Below are 24,412 nucleotides of genomic sequence, written 5' to 3' on the forward strand. Positions count from 1 at the left end.
TAGCGTCGCCACTCCCCCTTGACTCTACTCACTCTCCTTTGATCCCCAGGAGCTGACTGTCTGCCAAGTGGCAGCGGGTGGAGAGCCAAACAATTTATGGGAGGCAAAGCTGCGAAGGAATTTGTTCTAAGAATACTGAGGCAGCATAAAGTATTGATCCAACGGACAGCTCATTTGTGCCTGCCTGGGGGTCTACCTTGCTTCTCTCAGGCCTCCTCTATATGCCTTTCAATTGAGGGAAACATGGCCTTGGAAGACTGTTTAGATGTTTATTTACTGGTGGGGCGAGACAGGGATGCCCTTTGTCTCCTTCCCTGTTGTGGTACTGCGGAGTCCCCCTTCTTTCTCCCCCATCCATCCACTACACTGACTACAGTGACTCCAGCCCTGATGCTACAGCAAGGGATCCCCCTGAGCTACATGCTGCTAGATATATGCAAGACAAATACGTGGCTATCTATCCAAAATGTAATGTGTGTATATATATTTAAAAAATACCATGTAAGTAAAATGTATATGTAACAAAAAAGCTGTAAAATCAAAAATGTAAAACAAAGACATTTTTAGATTAGCCCAAAAATATATATATAAATAAAAAAGAACTATGTGGCAGCAAAAAACTGCTTTAGAAAGAGTTGATGGTGAATCATGAGTCCTTTTCAGACAATTATTCAACAGACATTTGCAGAGAGAATTACAAAGAAATCACAAAAAGGCGATACAAATAATAATATACAAGGCAATCTCATATTTCCTAAAACACAGGCTAATTCTATCCAGCTAACATTGACTCTAAATTTGTTTACTAACACTTGGCATTTCCCTTTATACATGACATTTATTCAAATATATGTTGTACTCACAATGTGGCTGCCACTTGTACAATGTTTTGTAAAGAAAACTGTAAAAAAAGAAAGAAAAAAAAAGTGTAATTTTTATGTAATTATAATTACCTTAATGTAAAGTCTTATCATTGGTTTTATGGATCTATCATAATACACACATTTCCGGAAATGACTGTGCTGTGGACACAGCTTAGATATTATTGCGGCCACTTCACAATTTCTCCGTGCTTTTGTCATGGCGACCAGTGTAGTGGCAATGTGGTCTGCTCTTCTGTCTCCTCCCAGCGTCACCGCTCTGATCAATATGCATGACTTGGTTTCGCCTCCACAGTTAGGTCCAGACACTGATGCACCGTTGAATCACTCAAATCCTTAACATTTCACAGACGAAGGGGAAAATCGATAGACAAGAAAAACAAGGGGTCTATAATGAAAACACCTATGACATCGTGATGTGTGAGCATGGGGTGTGTGTTGATTGTTTTAGTGTGTGTATGTGAGGTGGTAGGTGGGGCGTCCTGCGCGCGCGTGTGTGTGTATGTGTATTTTGAAGAGAGAGTGGGAGGGAGGGCCTTAGGAGGGTTTAGTGTGTCTAGACAGAGAACATGACTGCATTTCATTTGTGAGTGTGGAGAGATTGTGAAATGAAAGTGAGTAGCCTACAGTTTTTCTTCTTGGAAAGGAACTCGAACAGCAAAGTAACACCGTCAACCTGAGAAATGGGCCAGTCTTTGGATTTGTATTAAAAGTTGCATTTCATAAAGCTAAGGCATTGGGCTGTGGACTTAACTGTTCTGTGAACACAGAAACAACTCAGAATAATTTGAAGGTTGTTGGTTCAAAATGAAGCCAGGTAATGGCTCGACATTTAATCTGCAACTATTTTTTTTAACCTTTATTTAACTAGGCAAGTCAGTTAAGAACAAATTCTTATTTTCAATGACGTCCTAGGAACAGTGGGTTAACTGCCTATTCAGGGGCAGAACGACCGATTTGTACCTTGTCAGCTCCGGGGTTTGAACTTGCAACCTTCCGGTTACTAGTCCAACGCTCCAACGCACTAGGCTACCCTGCCGCCCAATGTAAACAACCACAACCCCTTAGTGCCTGACTGCATATTCTTGACCAATCCAACCAGGTTTACTCATAGACATTTATTTGATAGATTTGTTACAACAAATTCCACTTTTTTAATAATAATTGAAAAAAGAAACTCACTCTGGCCCCCTTGTTTGCTCCACATGCAAACCAGCTTTGTTCTTGAGACATTTCATGAAGATTTATGTTGTGCTTTTGGTACTGTCCTAATGGATATTTTTGTATTTAATATTCCTACCTATCAATGTGCAGAAGGAATCAGCAGGTAGCTGAATGTTCTTGCTCTGCTTTAAATAGGGTCGTAATTTGAGTCCAAAGCCCCAGATGGCATCTGATTCCAGAAATAGACCTAAATTTACATTGTCTACCTTTGAAAAATCTAGAGTTTTTGCTCAGCTCCCTTTGTGAAATACCCCTCTGGTTGAAATCTGTCTGCGTCATTCTGCTCCTTACTTTGCCCTCAAACGTTGTACCGAGCTTTGCTTTTGGCGGAAAACTTTCATCTTGCTGCTTTCACCTGGGATTCCAGCGGCCTGCACCGCTTCAAAGGGGAAGGAAACAGAAATGGAGGTAAACAGAAAGAGAGTAGAGGCTGAGAGGAGAGTTCTCAAGGGGAGACGATGCCCGTCTCCCTCATGATCCGTCCACACACTCACAACATGATGAAAGAGCATCACTGGAGAGAAACGTACTTTTAGATGCCTTGATTATTTAACCATTTCGCTGTCTTTACCTGGTTGTCAATACTTTGTATGATTGCATGTATCCAACACATGTATTCAACACACAGTATTGACATCTTTGTATTCAATCATCAACTAGGTAGTGTGTAGCGATTGTGCTCTTGTATTTTGCAGTAGCTTTGGTTCAAAAACACAATGTGATCCCAAAGAACAGCATGTGCTATTTTTCAAGCCCAGTATTCAGAATCCCTTTCGCTGTGGCTGGGTCTTTACAGTCTTTTTATATTTGCACAAAGCCACAGAACGATTTGAGCTTTTCTCCTTCAGAAGTCTGGAGAAAATTGCAGTCTTTAAAAGTGAAAAATAAGCCAGCCTTTAATCGATGCTGCATCCAACTGTCCGGAAATAGCATTTCCACTGTTTTTTTTTTTATCTCAGGAAGCGTTTCGGAAAATCAATCACTGTAACATTATAATCAGCAGCACTATAGGACTTTTACTGTGATTTCATATTGAAAGCGTCAAGGGGTTGACTTTGAAGGGGACTGAAACTCCAGGGCCACTCGGGACTTCATCGTTTTTTTCCCCCTCTAATGGTTTGTTTACATAGATTTCTTTTTTCATCACTTGTCTTTTTTTGGCATCGTTGTCAAGTCTCTACATCTAGGGGCATGTTTTTCTCTGTCGCTGGATATGAGTATCATTCTCCCCCCCCCCCCCCCCCCCTAGTCTTACATTGTCATCTTGACGTGCTTATTGAAGACCAATGTCTTTGATGATTTGCTTCATAAAAATCTGTAACAGCTACCCAATTTGTAGATCATGCAGAGAAGAGAGAAGACAAATCATGAGACATAATGTAACATGGCAATTCCTGGGAGTTGTCTTGTGCATTTTTATTTTACCTACAGTAACTTCTGCATAACAGCAGCTTTGGCTCAATCCACAGGAATAAGCAAAGTGGGCAGAAGTGCTTATATGGAGTGGACCATTCACTCATTATGGTTCCCAACCCAGCCCCAGAGGTGAGCTGTGGCAATCATAGGTCTTTCTTCATATTATAGCTCCTAAAACCAAAAATATCATCATAACATTTTTACGGGAGGGGGACTTAAATAAACCTTACCTCTACAGGAGAAAACACAAAAATCGACTTGCTTTGGAACCCCTCAACTTTCCCGGATGTGAGAAACACAGACCCAACTTTGACCTATTGACAGACAGCCATCGTTGCACAAGTCAGGTGTTTTCCGTGTGTGTGTGTGTGTGTGAAAGAGAGAGAGCGAGAGAGTGTATTACCTCACACACGCTGAATCTAGGTGGTGAGGAGGTCATGTTCCGGTGCTCCCGACCCTTTCACTCTCCCAGAGCTGCTCGCTTGAGACACAGAAAACGAATCCTGGCACATCTGCCGAGGCACTGGAGGAAATCATCAGGATCCTGTCAGACGGCTGCATTAGAATAGCTCATGAAATTGTCTCCTGAGTGGCGCAGCATTCTAAGGCACTTCATGGTTGTGTTGCGGCATCACTCTAAGGACTCTGTGGACCGGGCGCCTCCAGGCTGACTATGGTCGGGGAGTTGACCAGTGTTTTCTCTGACACATTGGTGCAGCTGGCGCGGTTTGGGCGGGTCATATTTCGGAGGACGCATGACTCGACTTCGGCCTCTACCGAGCCCTTGGGGAGTTGCGGCGATGAGACAAGATCGTAATCACGGAATTGGGGAGAAAATATGACATGAAATTGCTTTTGAGGACAAGTAAACAGGCCTATTGCACGTTCTGAAATATATATGGAGGTGCAACCGAAGGCTTCAGATTCTTTCGTGTCTGGGTTTGGGGGCTTGATGACAACAGGCTTGAGAGTATACAGTTGGCTCAAGATAAGCACTTCATTTAGCTTCTGCACATTATTTTGAATTACTCCCGATAACGGCATGCTCCAGTTTAGATGACACTGTCATGACAATCACAAGTTGCATTTGTCAGGCGTCAAATTTCGTAGAGTTTTCTCTACGACTGCATTACATGATACACACATCAAGATTTGGTAAAACTAGTAAAAGAGTTTTGGAAAACCTTTTGTTATATAAGTACACATTTGGTGACTAGGCAGGAAAGTCAATACAAACTCGAGGCAGTAAATAAGGATATTGTTGGGCAGGTAATTTTGTTCACAATGATCTTTCGATTCTGCATAATAAATCATTAAAGGTACACTCAATAGTGTATATTTAGAAAGTAGTCCTAGTACAACATTTCCCTTGGGCCTAAACAAGATCACAATGCATTGTTGATGCAATGCACCGCATAATAAACAGTGAATATTAAATGTTACCCAATATATTGGAGGAAATAATATTTTCCCACGTATATAGGCAGGAACTCCAACCCATAGAACTTACACGATAAACAAATGACCCTTGCCATGCCCAGTGTTCATATATCATTTATGGCACGCCTCGGTGCCTGACAACATTTGGATTTATTGGCATTATAACCCTTCGCCGCCATGCATAAGTCATGCGCTCTGACTTATTCTAAGTAGTTACCAGTCATTTACTGATAAGCCAGAGGGACAAGGAATATTATTAGGAAATAATACAGAGAAATGTGCATATAGGTAGATAACCACACTTCTTTAGGTCAGAGACCGTCCTCCTGTGCAAACCGGCGCATGTATTCGGAGGGAATGACGTCGGTGTGACAAAGAGGCGCTTGGGATACGTTCGGCTTCCTTCTGCCAGTCAGCTGGTGCATGGTTCTGTGAATAGGAGACCGCTCTAACCTTTTAGTATACGCAGCCTGACAGTGATCATTCTCATGCAAAACAAAATCATTTGAAGGATGTTGACACACCATTACAAGGGAGCAGTCCCCAGAATTCCCCAAAGTCAAGCATCTTCAAACCCTCACACAAAAAAAGTTTATCTTCACTCGTGACAGATCGGCAAGACGTGCAAGTCTCTGTCTTCGACTTTGTCCAACCAGTCCTGCCATAATAGCAGGCTCCCGGTAGATGCAGTTGTCAATGGCTAAAGATCCCACTTCCCTGCATCATTGTACACTCTGAGAAAATCACTGTGAATTCAAAAAGTCCTTTCTAATGGTGAGCCAGATAATCATTCAATCATACACCTGTGAGATTGTCTGGAGTTAGTTCATTTGAGCTGGAAAAAAGCTGGTTCATTTTTCCCATCACACCATCCTTTCATGTAATGTATTTTTCTCCTGTCCTGGTCATCATCCTAAAAATATACAATATTAGCTGATGGTCATTTGGCCATTTCTGATATCATGTCGCCATTTTATTGAGAACAAGATCTTGAAAGTATGAGAGGAAACCGGACATTGTCCAGCCCTTTTTTGGACAGGCCTAAAAATGGCAGAGAAATACCTTTTGATGACGTCCTCGTGGCACTTTTTTAGGACCTTATCATTGGCACTGATATGGTGCTGGATATAATTAATATGTGGTTTAAATGTCAACTTTAGTGTTTTATGGAATATCCCTCTGGTTTATGGAGGCAAGGTTCCGTCTGGGAGTTAAGCTCAAGAAAACAGTTTAATTGGTTGCCTTCTTCCTTCAAAGGTGACACCTGTCCTCCTCCTCCTTTCTGGAGATCTGAAACTGTCTGCGACCCAAATGGCACCCTAATATTCCCTATGTAGAGTACTACTTTTGACCTGGGCCTATGAGGCTCTGGTCAAAGGTAATGCACTACACGGGGAATAGGGTGTCATTTGGGATGCAACCACAGACTGTCTTCTATTCTGTACATGGACAGAGAAGCCACTTTACTTGAAGTAGACTCATCCTAATTTATACCCGAGGAGTAATTTTGTTTTGCCGTATGTTTACATACAGACAACATGTAAGCATAAATACTGTAGATGTACTATGTAATCCAAACAATGGATGAAAATGAATATAGCCAAGCTGGAAATGTAGTCATAGAACATGTCACTTGCATCATTATGTAAAAAACAACAATATCCTATCATACATAATTCCAATGGAAATCAGGGTTGGGGTCATTCAGAATTTTATTCAGTTCAAACAATGAATATTGAATTTAACTTCAATTGGCCACACCCCATATGAAGCGGAATTTGAATTGAAGGAAGTAGAATTGAATTCAAACCAGTTCAAACCAATTCATCTGAGACGTGAAACATGAAAATCTTTTAGCAAAAGTATAAGCCACTTATTAATGCAAAGAATACAAATACTAATATCCTTATCAGACAGATGTTTTGCATGGACGATACATTGGAGATAATATGAGACAAGTACTTGAAACAATAGAAGACTTTGAAAATCTGGGAAACCAAGCCTGGTAATCATAGCTGACAATACAACCAAATCATGAACAACCAAAGTATACTTACTACATTACGTATTAGATTACAAAAAAAATACACATTTTACATTACTGTGTAGTTTACCAATAAAATGGTCAGACTGTGTAGTGGACATACTCGGTATTCATATCCCAAAATAAATACATTATCTCACTACAATAAATGTTAATAGAAAGTTAGCAAAAATAGGCAAGAACTTGCTACCATGGAAAGGAAAATACCTGTCTATTTGTAGAATAATCACCCTGATTAACTCTTTAGTCATATTCCAGTTTACCTATTTGCTTATGGCCTTGCCTCCACCTAGTGACTTGCTTTTTAAATTATATGAGCAAATACTATTCAATTTTATTTGGAATGGCAAGCCAGACAAAATGAAATGGGCTTTAAACGATCTTGTATTCGGAGGGCAGATATGATTAAAGAGTAAAGCGTTTGACCTCTCGCTAAAGGCTTCAGTCATACAAAAGGTATACTTAAATCTGAACTGGTTCTCCAGCAGATAAGTAAGAATGTCTCACCCAATGTTCAAGAATGGCCTTTCCCCATTTATTCAGATTACAACCTCTCACTTCCAAAATAGGAAAATTGGTTGCAATTTCAGTTTAATCCAACAGAAAATAAAACAAATATTACAACAAATATTCTGGTGAAAAATACAGTGCCTTGCGAAGGTATTCAGCCCCCTTGAACTTTGTGACCTTTTGCCACATTTCAGGCATCAAACATAAAGATATAAAACTGTATTTTTTTGTGAAGAATCAACAACAAGTGGGACATAATCATGAAGCGGAACGACATTTATTGGATATTTCAAACTTTTTTAACAAATCAAAAACTGAAAAATTGGGCGTGCAAAATTATTCATCCCCCTTAAGTTAATACTTTGTAGCGCCACCTTTTGCTGCGATTACAGCTGTAAGTCGCCTGGGGTATGTCTCTATCAGTTTTGCACATCGAGAGACTGAATTTTTTTTCCCATTCCTCCTTGCAAAACAGCTTGAGCTCAGTGAGGTTGGATGGAGAGCATTTGTGAACAGCAGTTTTCAGTTCTTTCCACAGATTCTCGATTGGATTCAGGTCTGGACTTTGACTTGGCCATTCTCACACCTGGATATGTTTATTTTTGAACCATTCCATTGTAGATTTTGCTTTATGTTTTGAATCATTGTCTTGTTGGAAGACAAATCTCCGTCCCAGTCTCAGGTCTTTTGCAGACTCCATCAGGTTTTCTTCCATAATGGTCCTGTATTTGGCTCCATCCATCTTCCCTGTCCCTGCTGAAGAAAAGCAGGCCCAAACCATGATGCTGCCACCACCATGTTTGACAGTGTTTGACAGTGGGGATGGGGTGTTCAGGGTGATGACCTGTGTTGCTTTTACGCCAAACATAACGTTTTGCATTGTTGCCAAAAAGTTCAATTTTGGTTTCATCTGACCAGAGCACCTTCTTCCACATGTTTGGCGTGTCTCCCAGGTGGCTTGTGCCAAACTTTAAACAACACTTTTTATGGATATCTTTAAGAAATGGCTTTCTTCTTGCCACTCTTCAATAAAGGCCAGATTTGTGCAATATACGACTGATTGTTGTCCTATGGACAGAGTCTCCCACCTCAGCTGTAGATCTCTGCAGTTCATCCAGAGTGATCATGGGCCTCTTGGCTGCATCTCTGATCAGTCTTCTCCTTGTATGAGCTGAAAGTTTAGAGGGACGGCCAGGTCTTGGTAGATTTGCAGTGGTCTGATACTCCTTCCATTTCAATATTATCGCTTGCACAGTGCACCTTGGGATGTTTAAAGCTTGGGAAATATTTTTGTATCCAAATCCGGCTTTAAACTTCTTCACAACAGTATCGAGGACCTGCCTGGTGTGTTCCTTGTTCTTCATGATGCTCTCTGCGCTTTTAACGGACCTCTGAGACTATCACAGTGCAGGTGCATTTATACGGAGACTTGATTACACACAGGTGGATTGTATTTATCATCATTAGTCATTTAAGTCAACATTGGATCATTCAGAGATCCTCACTGAACATCTGGAGAGAGTTTGCTGCACTGAATGTAAAGGGGCTGAATAATTTTGCACGCCCAATTTTTCAGTTTTGAATTGTTAAAAAAGTTAGAAATATCCAATAAATGTCGTTCCACTTCATGATTGTGTCCCACTTGTTGTTGATTCTTCATAAAAAAATACAGTTTTATATCTTTATGTTTGAAGCCTGAAATGTGGCGAAAGGTCGCAAAGTTCAAGGGGGCCGAATACTTTCGCAAGGCACTGTATATGGAAATGTCTGCTCTACTCAAAGTTGCAACCAAATAATTGCGGCGTTACCACAAAAATGTAAGATCAATTTGCATTTTATTGCATGACATAAGTATTTGATCACCTACCAACCAGTAAGAATTCTGGCTCTCACAGACCTTTCTTTAAGAGTCCCTCCTGTTCTCCACTCCTTACCTGTATTAACTGCACCTGTTTGAACTCATTACCTGTATAAAAGACACCTGTCCACACACTCAATCAAACAGACTCCAAACTCTCCACAATGGCCAAGACCTGAGAGGGTGTAAGGACATCAGGGATAAAATTGTAGACCTGCACAAGGCTGGGATGGGCTACAGGACAATAGGCAAGCATCTTGGTGAGAAGACCACAACTGTTGACGCATTTATTTGAAAATGGAAGAAGTTCAAGATGACGGTCAATCACCCTCAGTCTGGGGCTCCATGCAAGATCTCACCTCGTGAGGTGCAATTAATACAGGTAATGAGTGGAGAACAGGAGTAGTTCTTAAAGAAAAACTAATAGGTCAGGATTCCATAGCCGCAGGCAGAACAGTTGAAACTGGAGCAGCAGCACGGCCAGGTGGACTGGGGACAGCAAGGAGTCATCATGCCAGATAGTCCTGAGGCATGGTCCTAGGGCTCAGGTCCTCCGAGAGAGCAAAAGAAAGAGAGAAAGAGAGAATTAGAGAGAGCATACTTAAATTCACACAGGACACCGGATAAGACAGGAGAAGTACTCCAGATATAACAAAATGACCCTAGCCCCCCGATAAACTACTGCAGCATAAATACTGGAGGCTGAGACAGGATGGGTCAGGAGACACTGTGGCCCCATCCAATGATACCGCCGGACAGGGCCAAACAGGAAGGATATAACCCCACCCACTTTGCCAAAGCACAGCCCCCACACCACTAGAGGGATATATTCAACCACCAACTTAACATCCTGAGACAATGCCGAGTGTAGCCCACAAAGATCTCCGCCACGGCACAACCCAAGGGGGTTAATAATTTTTCTTTGTCATGAATTGTTAGATTGTTCTCTTCCTGCACTGTTTGATCTAATGCATTCTGGGAAATGTATTTTTTTCTTATATTTCAAAACATTAAGAGAATTATGAATTATTACAAACAACACACAACATGATCTTATAATATTTTCAGACCACTGTAATTTTTTAAGAAATTGTAAAAATACATTTAAAAAGATGCCTTATGCTACATGGTATTGGTAACCATACATGATGTCAAAATTAACATTACTATGATAATGTGTAGAATAAATAAGCCATATGAATTCACCGGTACACCTCCAATTGACTCAAATTATGTCAATTAACCTATCAGACGCTTCTAAAGCCATGACATCATTTTCTGGAATTTCCCAAGCTGTTTAAAGGCACAGTCAACTTAGTGTTTGTAAACTTCTGACCCACTGGAATTGTGATACAGTGAATTATAAGTGAAATAATCTGTCTGTAAACAATTGTTGAAAAAATTACTTGTCATGCACAAAGTAAATGTCCTAACTGACAAAACTATAGTTTTGCTAATAAGAAATTTGTGTAGTGGTTGAAATATGAGTTTTAATGACTCCAACCTAACTGTATGTAAACTTCCGAATTCAATTGTATATAGGGGGATTGGAAATGATGCAGACAATTACATTGATGGAAGCCACAATCAATCTGTAATATTAAAGCTTATTTACCCCCCCCCTAAAGTAAAAAAAATCATTTAAAAAAATAATAGTTTGATTATAACTCAAAGATAATAATCAATGTTCTTTGTCATGAATTGTTAGATTGTTCTCTTCCTTACTGCACTGTTTGATATAATGCATTCTGGGAAATGTATTTTTTCTGATATTTCAAAAACATTAAGAGAATTATGAATTATTATAAACAACACACAACATGATCTTATAATATGTTCAGGCCACTGTAATTTTTTAAGAAATTGTAAAAAAAAAATAAAAAAAGAATAGGTTTCAGCCTTATGCTACATGGTATTGGTAACAATACATGATGTCAAAATGAACATTACTATGATGATGTGTAGAATAAATAAGCCATATGAACTTCATTCAATTACATTTTACTTCCTTTTCATTTACATTTTGCTTCCTGTGGGGTGTGACCAATTCAAATTTAATTTAAGAGCAATTCGTAACTCAATTCTGAATTGACCCCAGCCCTGATACAGGAAACACTGTATTATCCATGTGCATTTACATTTTATCGCTCTTATCCAGAGAAATTTGGGTCAAGTGCTTTGCTCAAAAACACATTGACAGATTTTTCAACTAGTCTGCTCGGTAATTCCAACCAGTAACCTACCATTTACCAGCCCAATGCTTTTAACCGCTAGGCTACCTGCAGCATACCCACTGGGATCAAACTGGTTGAATCAACATTGATTCCACATTATTTAATTTTAAAAATCCATGTGACGACGTTGAATCAACGTGGAAACTTATTGGATTTGCAAAAAGACATTAACATAAAGAACTTTCTGGATTGTAACGTTTTTTCTTTTTCACTCAACTTTTTACCTAAATTCAATGACATGGTTCGCATTTTTATTGATTTCACGTTAGTTGACATCTCTATCAAATGTAAATCAGAACTAGTTGAACTGAAGTTTGTGCCCAGTGGGTAGGAAAGACCAAATGTAGACCTCATAAAATTATAAGACCCTATGAATACTTGCACTCCAATATAGAGACACATCCTTTCAAAATTGAGAAGACCATTTGTTTCTAACTTTCTGATCCCATAGACGTTGTGATTGAGAGTTATTTGAGTGTCCATCCAATCTTTTCCCAAATATGGTTCCCACATTACCAGACACTAAGTGCTCTGAATTCCAAATGGTACCCTATTCCCATTATAGTGCACTACTTCTGAACAAGGCCCATAAGGCGTTGGTCAAAATTAGTGCACAATATAGAGAAGAGCGTGATATTTGGTATGCAACTCTTGTCCAGTTCTTAATATTCTTATTATAGCAATGTAACATCACCACCACTTAGAGGTATTGACCTCATAATAGCTAGGCAGTATTTGGTCTACTAAGATGGCTTGAAAAACATCTCCAAGAGCATTTCAAGTACTTATACGCCCCGACTCTGGGTTGTACTGCAAAACAGTGATTTTAACATGAAAATATTGGTGGGGAAAACGCATTCAACAAAGCTCATATGCATCAAAACAAGTACACTACACTGGATACCCATTGAATGCACTAATAACCAATACCAGAAATGATTAAGATTCATATCAACTTTATTATCCCACCCGGGGGAAATTCATTTGGTCATGAATTTCATGTACAGTAACACAGAAACTACACAAAATAATTAATTCAAAGTGCTATAGCTACACATTTAAAGTGAAAGTGCAATATGCTGTATACTCGAGGGACCAACAGACTATCTATTATACAGCCTGATGGCTGTTGGAATAAAATATTCCCCATATCTATCTTTAAACGTTCTTTTGAAGAAGCCTCTTTCCCATTGTGCGGCCGCTTCTGTGACTGAATTTGGAGTGAAGCGAATGAGTACTGTCCTGTAAAACGCTTTCAAGTTTTAGGAGGATGAGTTTTGTGTACAGGTTGGTGGCTGATTCTTGATCTATACCAATTATCCTTACCGCCATCTTAATCAAAAGCTGAAGCTTGACTTGGTCTTACACTCGCATGTTTCTGAACACGCATATCAGACCAAAGGACAGCACACTCTGCAGGACAGATTTATAGAACATTTGCAAGATATGGCAGTTGACATTTAAAATGATTCAGTTTGCCTAAAAAAAATAAACATTCTCTGTTGCAATTTCTTTGTCTTTGCAAAGGCACAGTCATTGAATTACAGTTTATTTTCTATTTCGATTCCAGGGCACTTATATATGGTCACTCTATCGACTGATTCCCCATTGATCTTCGTAAAGGGTAATGGAGTTTTGTTCCTTCTGAAATCAATTTCCATCTCTTTTGATTTCTTAATGTTCATTTCAAGAAAGTTATCTGCACACCACTGGATACATTTTGATGTTTCTCTGTCCAAACCTTGAAGAGAGGCTTGGTCTGGGTGGAGGAAACCCACACCAGCTGTGTCATCTGCATATTTAAAACAATGTGCGGGCTGCGTCAGAGGCTTGACGATGGTTCGTGTACAGTATCAGTAGAAGGGGCTGTTGTTGAGTACGGTTCACAAGGAAACTACTAATTCACTTGATCAGTAGAGAGTTGACACCCAAGTTCAACAGCTTATCCAACAGTAGCTTATCCACCAGGGGTTGGATGGTGTTAAATGCGCTACTGAAGTCAATGAATACAATTTTCACTTAGGCTATTAGCCTTTTCTAAATGTTCGCAGATATTGTTCAGCATGACCAGTGACGCATCATCAAATTAGTTTTGAGCCACACACAAACGTTAACACATTTGGGTTATGATCAGCTTGTGGCCACTTACCATATCTTTAGCTCATTTAGCATGAAATAACACATTAGTCGAGCATACCTTTATGGTGTAAACTAGATAGTTATCAGTTATCAGGTATCAGGTATCAAGGTAAGACCCAGATGCAGACACGTCGAATTGACAATGGTTTAATATTCTAACAGGGGCAGGCAATAGACAGGTCAAGGCAGGCAGGGGTCAGTAAACCAGAGGTGAGGCGAAAGTACAGGTCGACAGGCAGGGTCGGGGCAGGCAAGGGTCAAAACCAGGAGGGCGAGAAAAAGAGAGACTGGGGAAAAGCAGGAGCTGAGAACAAAAACGCTGGTTGACTTGACAAACAAGGCAAACTGGCAACGGACAAACAGAGACGGACAGCGGACAAACGCTATTCCCTCACTTTACGTATTGCACCGTTACAGTTCCATCAAAAGTATTTCTAACTAACCCTTCTTCTACATGTGATTCCATGGGGATTACAGTCAGTCTGCCATCAAACATCAACAATTTGACATGTAGCCTATAGGATATTCAAATCAAATTGTATTGGTCACATACACATGGTTAGCAGATGTTAACGCGAGTGTAGCGAAATGCTTGTGCTTCTAGTTCCGACCGTGCAGTAATGTCTAACAAGTAATCCAAGAATTTCACAACAACTACATTATACACACACACCAGTGTAAAGGGATGAATAAGAATATGTACATATAGATATATGGTTGAGCGATGGCCGTGCGGCATAAGCAAGATGCAATAGATGGTATAGAGTACAGTATATACATATGAGATGAGTAATGTAGGGTATGTAAACATTATATAAAGTAGCATTGTTTAAAGTGACTAGTGATACATTTATTACACCCAATTATTAAAGTGACTAGAGATTTGAGTCTGTATGTTGGCAGCAACCACTCAATGTTAGTGATGGTTGTTTAACAGTCTGATGGTCTTCAGATAGAAGATGTTTTTCTCGGACCCAGCTTTGATGCACCTGTACTGACCTCACCTTCTGGATGGTAGCGGGGTGAACAGGCAGCTCGGGTGGTTGTTGTCCTTGATGATCTTTTTGGCCTTCATGTGACATCGGGTGATGTAGGTGTTCTGGAGGGCAGGTAGTTTGCCCCCGGTGATGCGTTGTGCTGACCGCACTACCCTCTGGAGAGCCTTACGGTTGTGGGCGGAGCAGTTGAGCAGTTGCCATACCAGGCTGTGATAAAAGTTTGTGAGTATTTTCGGTGACAAGCCAAATTTCTTCAGCCTCCTGGGTTTGAAGAGGCACTTCTTCACCACACTGTCTGTGTGGGTGGACCATTTCAGTTTGTCTGTGAAGTGTACGCCGAGGAACTTAAAACTTTCCACCTTCTCCATTGCTGTCCCTTCGATGTGGATAGGGGGATTCTCCCTCTGCTGTTTCCTAAAGTCCACGATCATCTCCTTTGTTTTGTTGATGTTGAGTATGAGGTTATTTTCCTGACACTCCTCCCTGTAGGCTGTCTCGTCGTTTTTGGGAATCAAGCCTACCACTGTAGCGTTGTCTGCAAACTTGGATGGCCACACAGTCATGGGGGAACTGGGAGTACAGGAGAGGGCTGAGAATGCACCCTTGTGGGGCCCCAGTGTTGAGGATCAGCGGGGTGGAGATGTTGTTTCCTACCCTCAACACCTGGGGGTGGCCCGTCAGAAAGTCCAGGACCCAGTTGCACAGGGTGGTGTCGAGACCCAGGGTCTCAAGCTTAATGACGAGATTGGAGGGTACTATGGTGTTAAATGCTGAGCTGTAGTCAATGAACAGCATTCTTACATAGGTATTCCTCTTGTCCAGATTGCGATTGAGTCGTCTGTGGACCTATTGGGGCGGTAAGCAAATTGGAGTGGGTCTAAGGTATCAGGTAGGGTGGAGGTGATATGATCCTTGACTAGTCTCTCAAAGCACTTCATAATGACAGAAGTGAGTGCTACGGGGCGATAGTCATTTAGCTCATTTACCTTAGATTTCTTGAGAACAGGAATAATGGTGGCCCTCTTTAAGCATGTGGGCACAGCAGACTGGGATAGGGATTGATTGAATATGTCCGTAAACACACCAGCCAGCTGGTCTGCACATGCTCTGAGGACGTGGCTTGGGATGCCGTCTGGCCCGGCAGCCTTGCGAGGGTTAACAAGTTTAAATGTTTTACTCACGTTGGCCAAGTTGAAGGAGAGCCAACAGGTTTTGGTAGTGGACCGTGTCAGTGGCACTGTTTTGTCCTCAAAGTGTGCAAAGAAGTTGTTTAATTTGTCTGGGAGCAAGACATCAGTTTCCGCGATGGGGCTGGTTTCCTTTTTGTAATCCATGATTGACTGTAGACCCTGCCACATACGTCTCGTGTTTGAGCCATTGAATTGCAACTCCACTTTGTCTCTATACTGACGGTTAGCTTGTTTGATTGCCTTGCAGAGGGAATAGCTTGTATTTTGTATTTGTATTTTGTATCTGTTTGTATTCGCAGAAGTTAGAGTAGCAATGATCCAGAATCACACATTCGATATGCTGATCAAATTTAGGGAGCCTTGTTTACAGATTAGCTTTGTTAAAATCCCCTGCTACAATAAATGCCGCCTCAGGATATATGGTTTCCAGTTTACATAGAGTCCAGTGATGTTCTTTCAGGGCCTTCAAGGTGTCTGCTTGGGGGGGGATGTACACGGCTGTGATTATAATCTAAGAGATTTATTTTGGTAGATAATGCGGTCGGCATTTGATTGTAAGGAATAGAAGGTCAGGTGAACAAAAGTACTTGAGTTCCTGTATGTTGTTATGATTACACCACAAATCGTTAATCATAAGGCATACACCCCCACCCTTCTTCTTACCGGAGAGATGTTTGATTCTGTCGGCACGGTGCGTGAAGAAACCGGGTGGCAGTAACCGACTCCGACAACATATCCCAAGTGAGCCATGTTCCCGTAAAATGGGAAGTTTACATAGAGTCCAGTGACGTTCCTTTAGGACCGTCTTGGTGTCTGCTTGAGGGGGAATGAGCACAGTTGTGACTGTAATTGACAAGAAATCTTGAGCATAAGTCGGGTGAGCATAAGGACTTGAGTTCTTGTATGTTACACCATGAGTCGTTAATGATTAAGCATACATCCCCGTCCTTCCTCTTCCCAGAGAGGTGTTTATCTCTGTCGACACGATGCATGGAGAAGCCCGGTGGCTGAACCGATTCCGACAACATATTCCGAGAGAACCATGTTTCAGTGAAACAGAGAATGTTACAATCTCTGATGTCTCTCTGGAAGGCAACCCTTGCTCGAATTTCGTCTACATTGTTGTCAAGAGACTGGACATTGGCGAGTAGTATACTCGGGAGCAGTGAGCGACGTGCATGTCTATGGAGCCTGACCAGGAGGCCGCTTCGTCTGCCCATTCTGTGGCACCGTTGTTTTGGGTCAGCTACTGGGATTAAATTGTCCTGGGTGGTGGTCCAAACAGAGGATCCGCTTCGGGAAAGTCGTATTCCTGGTAGTAATGTTGGTAAGTTGACGTTGCTCTTATATCCTATAGTTCTTCCCGGCTGTATGTAATAAGACTTAACATTTCCTGGGGTAACAGTGTAAGAAATAATATATACAAAAAAAAAAAATACTGCATAGTTTCCTAAGAACGCGAAGCGAGGCGACCCTCTCTGTCAGCTCCAACTTGTTGCCCATATTATAGCTAGCCTACCTCAAAACAAATGTTAGCCACTGCTCCATGATCCACCACCAACCACATGCCTTGATTCTTATTTTATTCTTATTCCAGCTTACTATATTTTAATGGATGGTCATATTTTAATGTTTAGGTGGCTAATGAGCACCGAGACGATTTATCTCTACATTTCCTTCATAACGATACGTTTAAATGATTTGCTGGGCGATAGCTAAGCTAGTCAACATGTTTCAGCTAGCTAAGCTACCTAGCTTTAAGGTGTGTTAACAGTGCGTGTTAAAAACACATCACTTCCATTCAAAGTTAGGTGGACATAAGACGTTGATTTATCTGTGGCCAATGACAATGAGCCTTCTTGGGCGGGCACTTCTACTGTAAATCAATGGAGGACTGAAGAGGGGCTTTTGCTGGCTAGCTCTCCCAGCAGGTGCTATGGTGACGTAGTGTCCCTATTCGTGACAGCACCCTGAGCCAATCACTTGCAACCAGAGAAGATCAGCGACACCTACGTTCTGTACTTTCTCTGTCTTCCTCTCCACCACAGAAAACACTGAGCAAGGCTGAAACAGCTGCCAACAAAAATATACCAAAACAACAATACAATGGGAAAGTGACCACACATGCTTTATTAGATCATGCAAATTTTCTAAATAAAATCAAATTGTTTGCTAACCGATATGATATATTGTTGTGATATTAAATAACAGAATTGGATGCAAATCTCTTGGATATTGCAGCTTCCCCATGTAACCAAGATATCTGCCTTTCCTTCACTAGATCTGTGATACAGCTTCTGTGTCAAGAATTAAATACATGACTAATTATGTATGCTGTGAGAGGAGGTGAAGACTATATATTCCATTGCTGAATATGAAGTTGTTAGCGCAGAGGTTGCATACTCACAGAGCTGGTGGAACCAACACTGCATGACACCAGTGGGTATCCATGGATACGGAGTGAGCCGCCAGTCTGGGTAAGATAATACTGAACTGCTATCAGACATTAATGGCTAGATTTATAACCCATTAACTGCCATAGTGCCTCTCCCAAAAGATAGCTCTCCTGAAGTAGTGATTCAATCTGATGTTAGTGACAGGGGCAAGACCAAGTCTGTTCCCTTTGAACGGTGAGTTACATAATGTTGCCCTTTTCCTAGGTCCTTTTCCTCACTGGGTTATTTCATTGCATATTTGTTTTGTGGAGTGGAGGCAAGGTGACAGGGCTGTATAAAATGTACAGTTGAAGTCGGAAGTTTACATACACTTATGTTGGAGTCATTAATACTCATTTTTCAACCACTCCAAAAATTTCTTGTTAAAACAAACTATAGTTTTGGCAAGTCTGTTAGGACAGCTATTATGTGCATGACACAAGTAATTTGTCCAACAATTGTTTACAGACAGATTATTTCACTGTATCACAATTCCAGTGGGTCAGACGTTTAAATACACTAAGTGGACTGTGCCTTTAAACAGCTTGGAAAATTCCAGAAAAGGATATCATGGCTCCAGAAGCTTCTGATAGGCTAATTGACATCATTTGAGTCAATTGGAGGTCTACCTGTGTCTTAGAGGTGAACATACTTTGGTGCGAAAAGTGCAAATCAATCCCAGAACAACAGCAAAGGACCTTCTGAAGATGCTGGAGGAAACAAGTACAAAAGTAAAACGAGTCCTATATCGACATAACCTGAAAGGCCGCTCAGCAAGGAAGAAGCCACTGCTCCAAAACAGCCATAAAAAAAGCCAGACTACGGTTTGCAACTGCACATGGGGACAAAGATTGTACTTTTTGGAGAAATGTCCCCTGCTCTGATGAAACAAAAATAGAACTGTTTGGCCAGAATAACCATTGTTATGTTTGGAGGAAAAAGGGGGAGGTTTTGCAAGCCAAAGAACACCATCCAAACTGTGAAGAACGGGGGTGGCAGCATCATGTTGTGGGAGTCCTTTGCTGCAGTAGAGACTGGTGCACTTCACAAAATAGATGGCGTCATGAGGATTAAAAATGATGTGGATATATTGAAGCAACATCTCAAGACATCAGTCAGGAAGTTAAAGCTTGGTTGCAAATGGGTCTTCCAATTGGACAAGCATATTTCCAAAGTTGTGGCAAATGGCTTAAGGACAACAAAATCAAGGTATTGGAGTGGCCATCACAAAGCCCTGACCTCAATCCTATAGAAAATCTGTGGGCAGAACTGAAAACGTGTGTGTGAGCAAGGAGGCCTACAAACCTGACTCAGTTACACCAGCTTTGTCAGAAGGAATGGGCCAAAATTCACCCAATTTATTGTGGGAAGCTTGTGGAAGGCTACCCAAAACGTTTGACCCAAGTTAAACAATTTAAAGGCAATGCTACCAAATACTAATTGAGTGTATGGAAACTTGTGAAATAAAGCTGAAATAAATCATTCTCTCTACTATTATTCTGACATTTCGCATTCTTAAAATAAAGTTGTGATCCTAACTAACCTAAGACAGGGAATGTTTCCTCTGATTAAATGTTAGGAATTGTGAAAAACTGAGCTTAAATGTATTTGGCTAAGGTGTATGTAAACTTCTGACTTCAACTGTACATGCAAAATAGAGGGAAATTTCTTCACTGCTATGACTATATCTCTCTTACACATGCAATGTGTGTGTGTGTGTGTGTCACTTTGTATTGTTCTAATCCTATATTCTGCTATAGGTGTGATCAGGCCACATGACTCATTGATATGAACTGAGCACATCATGACGAAATGACCCCCCACCCCGCTTCCGCTTATTGGTGCTCCCTTGCTCATTGAAGTTATTATTGCAGTATTAAGGCTGCCATCACAGGACACTAAAGAAGCTGGGATCCCGACCAGGAGAATGTGTGCCCTTGTCCAGCCAGCACCAGTAATTGAATGTATTGAGCATCTTAAGCTCACTTTGATAGCCCAGCGGAGTCAGATGGGGGGTTATCTCAACAAAAAGGAATTAGACAAAGGTGAGGGTTTCCCAGATTGGGAATTACTGTCACCACACTTGATCAATTTCAGACTAAAGGGGATTTAAATGGGACTTTGTCATTGTGTATTTTTGTCCAGGGGGATCAGTGTATCACCATGGTTTGCATGTCCTGGAAAGGATGGAAAGATAGATATGCTAGCCTTGCTAGCCACTTCAAATTAACTAAAACTTTGGGACAGCCGTGAGAATGTCAGATCTCAAAAGTAGTTTTTTTGGAATTCAATCTTCCTCCCAGAAGTACAGTACTTTTTGGGACTTGACTCTCAAACCTATCAGTAGCACTTTGCATGTTTTTGACTGGCCGTTTGGAGGTCCAGGCAATGGAGTATCAGTTTTCATGGATAATTATTTGAGTCTAATGTTCTCACACAGTCCTCGGCTGCCCTGCCGGGTGATGATATCACTTTGGATCTCCTCAAAGAGTCAACCTCTCGGGCTTGCCTTCGGCAAAGCATACCTCGTAGCTCCAAGCTGAGGCGGAGCTGATAAAACTGTCATGTTAGAAGCAGTGGGAGGGTGACAGGAGAGTTGAGCTGTCAGCACTCACAGCAAACAGCCCTCTGTCCATATCTGGAGCTAGAAACTTTACTGAAAGAGCTCAGGCGAAAAACTAACTTTTGTCGAAGGTCCACATTCAATATTTAAATGGAACCTATCAGATACACTTCAATTGTCATATCACATCACCCTTGAATTCAGATAGCTAACCAGGTCAGACCTCATGGATGACATTTTTGAGCTGTCAAACAGTATGGAAATATGCAAAAATGACTGCATTCCTGACAATACTTTTTGCAGCTATTCCAAACTAATTCCAGACTCGTTCCACTGCTGTCTATTTGAAATGTGTGAAATTCTGTCGGATCTCTGAAATTCAACACATTGTGAGAGCTGTTTAGGTGAACAGAAAATGTGTACCAGTCCATAACATAAATTGTTGTCTGATCAAGGTTACTTGAACTTTGTTAGTGTAAACTGTCAAGGAATTTGGTAGCGATGCCTCTGGAGCCTGTGCGAAGTTTGCAGCTATTCTTTTCATTTTAACCTACACACTTTGCAGTGGTGCAAACGCTTAGTAAGTATCAACCAAATAGTTTCACTTTTTTTTTGGGGGGGGGGGGGGTTATACTCAAAGACTTTGGTTGAAAGCCCCTTTTCTTTATTTACTTTGTGTGTTTTAAAGTACCTGCTTCTGTTTGTTTGGTTATTGTATTATTCCTGGGACGTATTTGGAAATCTTCTTTTCATTTCCCTAGAGTTACCTTAAGAGTGAGTTGAGTTTTTACTTTATTGATGCTACTTTGCTATGATGCCATTCGGGGTTTTCTCCTCTGTTTGACATAGAGTTTTTTTTTTTAAAGGCTAATGTTGCTGTGGGGGAAAATACAAAATAAACAGAGTTCATGTTTTGCAAGTGATTCTGTTAAGAACTAATTTCTTTGTATTAGATCCTTTGTACTTTAGTCAAATCCTACGGAAATGTAAGTATCATTTTATTCTCTTCTCTGTTTACCCTTGTCCTTGCCTTGACATATGTTCATGTATGTTGTTGCTATAGTTTCCTTCCGGTGCACAATGCAGAAAGTTGCTCTTATGACATACAAACATTTATTCTTAACTGAAACATTTGTTTTAGCACACACATATGGCAATCATCAATTGTAATTCATTATTTTCCAAGAAAATACATACACAATATTGTTAACACCTACCAGGTCAATAATAGCAAGTACAGCTTTCACAAAGGGGATCAGTGACATGCATGAAAATGTTTCTGCAATACATGCCAAAATTTCACCGAATCACAAAACCTATTACATTTGATTCAATCTTTGCATGTATTGAGTACAAAAACAACCTGCTAAATTGCTTGGAACCAACTGAGATTTTATCATTTTCTTCCTTCTCCTTCTGTTTTTTTAAATAAATTGATGTGATACTCAGATGCTGCCTAACAAAACCCATCAGATCCCTTAACTTACTTATCTATTGTTTAATCATGTTCACTTGAATTGCAGTTTGTCAAAGAAAGTGTCCTCTGACAGCAAAAAATGATTTCAAGATGGTGCCGACAGAGAGGGTCACCTCGCTTCGAGTTCTTAGGAAACTACGCAGTATTTCATTTTTTTATACATTATTTCTTACATTGCTACCCCAGGAAATCTTAAGTCTTATTATATACAGCCGGGAAGAACTATTGGATATAAGAGCAACGTCAATTTATCAACATTACTACCAGGAATACAACTTTCCCTAAGCGGATCCTCTATTCGGACCACCACCCAGGACAATGGATTTAATCCCAGTAACTGATCCAAAACAACGGCGCCGCAGAATTGGCAGATGGAGCGGCCTACTGGTCAGGCTCCTTGGACGTGCACATCGCACACCAGTCCCTGGTGTGACATCAGAGATTGTAACATTCTCTGTTTCACTGAAACATGGTTCTCTCGGAATATGTTGTCGGAATCGGTTCAGCCACCGGGCTTCTCCATGCATCGTGTCGACAGAGATAAACACCTCTCTGGGAAGAGGAAGGACGGGGATGTATGCTTAATCATTAACGACTCATGGTGTAACATACAAGAACTCAAGTCCTTATGCTCACCCGACTTATGCTCAAGATTTCTTGTCAATTACAGTCACAACTGTGCTCATTCCCCCTCAAGCAGACACCAAGACGGTCCTAAAGGAACGTCACTGGACTCTATGTAAACTGGAAACCATATATCCTGAGGCTGCATTTATTGTAGCTGGGGATTTTAATGATTTTAACAAATTTGAGAACAAGGCTACCTAAATTTGATCAGCATATTGATTGCACCACACGCAGGGGTAATACTCTCGACCACTGCCACTCTAACTTCCGCGATGCATATAAGGCCCTCCCCCTCCCTCCCTTTGGCATATCCGACCACGACACCATCTTGCTCCTACTGTCTTATAGGCAGAAACTCAAACAGGATGTACCAGTGATGAGAACCATTCAACGCTGGTCTGACCAATTGGAAGCCATGCTTCAATATTGTTTTGATCAAACGGACGGGAATATGTTCCGGTCAGCCTCAGATAACAACATCTACCTATACGCTGACCCGATAAGTGAGTTTATAAAGAAGTACATTGGAGATGTTGTACCCACTGTGACTATTAAAATCTACCCTAACCAGAAACCATGGATGGATGGTGGAATTTGAGCAAAACTGAAAGCGCGAACCACCGCATTTAACCATGGAAAGATGTCTGAAAATAGGGCTGAATATAAACAGTGTAGTTATTCCCTCCTCAAGGCAAACAATCAAGCAAAATGCCTGTACAGGGACAAGGTGGAGTCGCAATTCAATGGCTCAGAAATTAGATGTATGTGGCAGGGTCTACAGGAAATCACGGAATACAAAAAGAAAACCAGCCACGTCAAGGACGCTTCCAGATAAACTAAACACCTTCTTTGCACGCTTTGAGGATGGTGCCACCGCCACGGCTCGCTAACAAGGACTGCCCCCCCCCCTCCTTCTCAGTGGCTGAAGTGAGTAAAACATTTAAACGTGTTAACCCTCGCAGGGCTGCTGGCCCAGACGGCATCCCTTGCCGCTTCCTCAGAGCATGCGCAGACCAGCTGGCAGGTGTGTTTACGGACATATTCAATCTCTCCCTATCCCAGTCTGTTGTCCCCACATGCTTCAAGATGGCCAACATTGTTCCTGTACCCAAGAAGGCTAAGATAACTGAACTAAATGACTACTGCCCCATAGTATTCACTTATGTCATCATGAAGTGCTTTGAGAGGCTAGTCAAGGATCATATCACCTTACCAGCCACCCTAGACCCACTTCAGTTTGCATCCAGCCCCAACAGTTCCACAGATGACTCAATCGCAATCACACTGCCCTATCCCATCTGGACAAAAATAATACCTATGTAAGAATGCTGTTCATTGACTACAGCTCAGCATTCAACACCATAGTACCCTCCAAG

This window comes from Oncorhynchus kisutch, linkage group LG15 (assembly GCF_002021735.2).
Source record: "Oncorhynchus kisutch isolate 150728-3 linkage group LG15, Okis_V2, whole genome shotgun sequence".
NCBI lineage: Eukaryota > Metazoa > Chordata > Actinopteri > Salmoniformes > Salmonidae > Oncorhynchus > Oncorhynchus kisutch.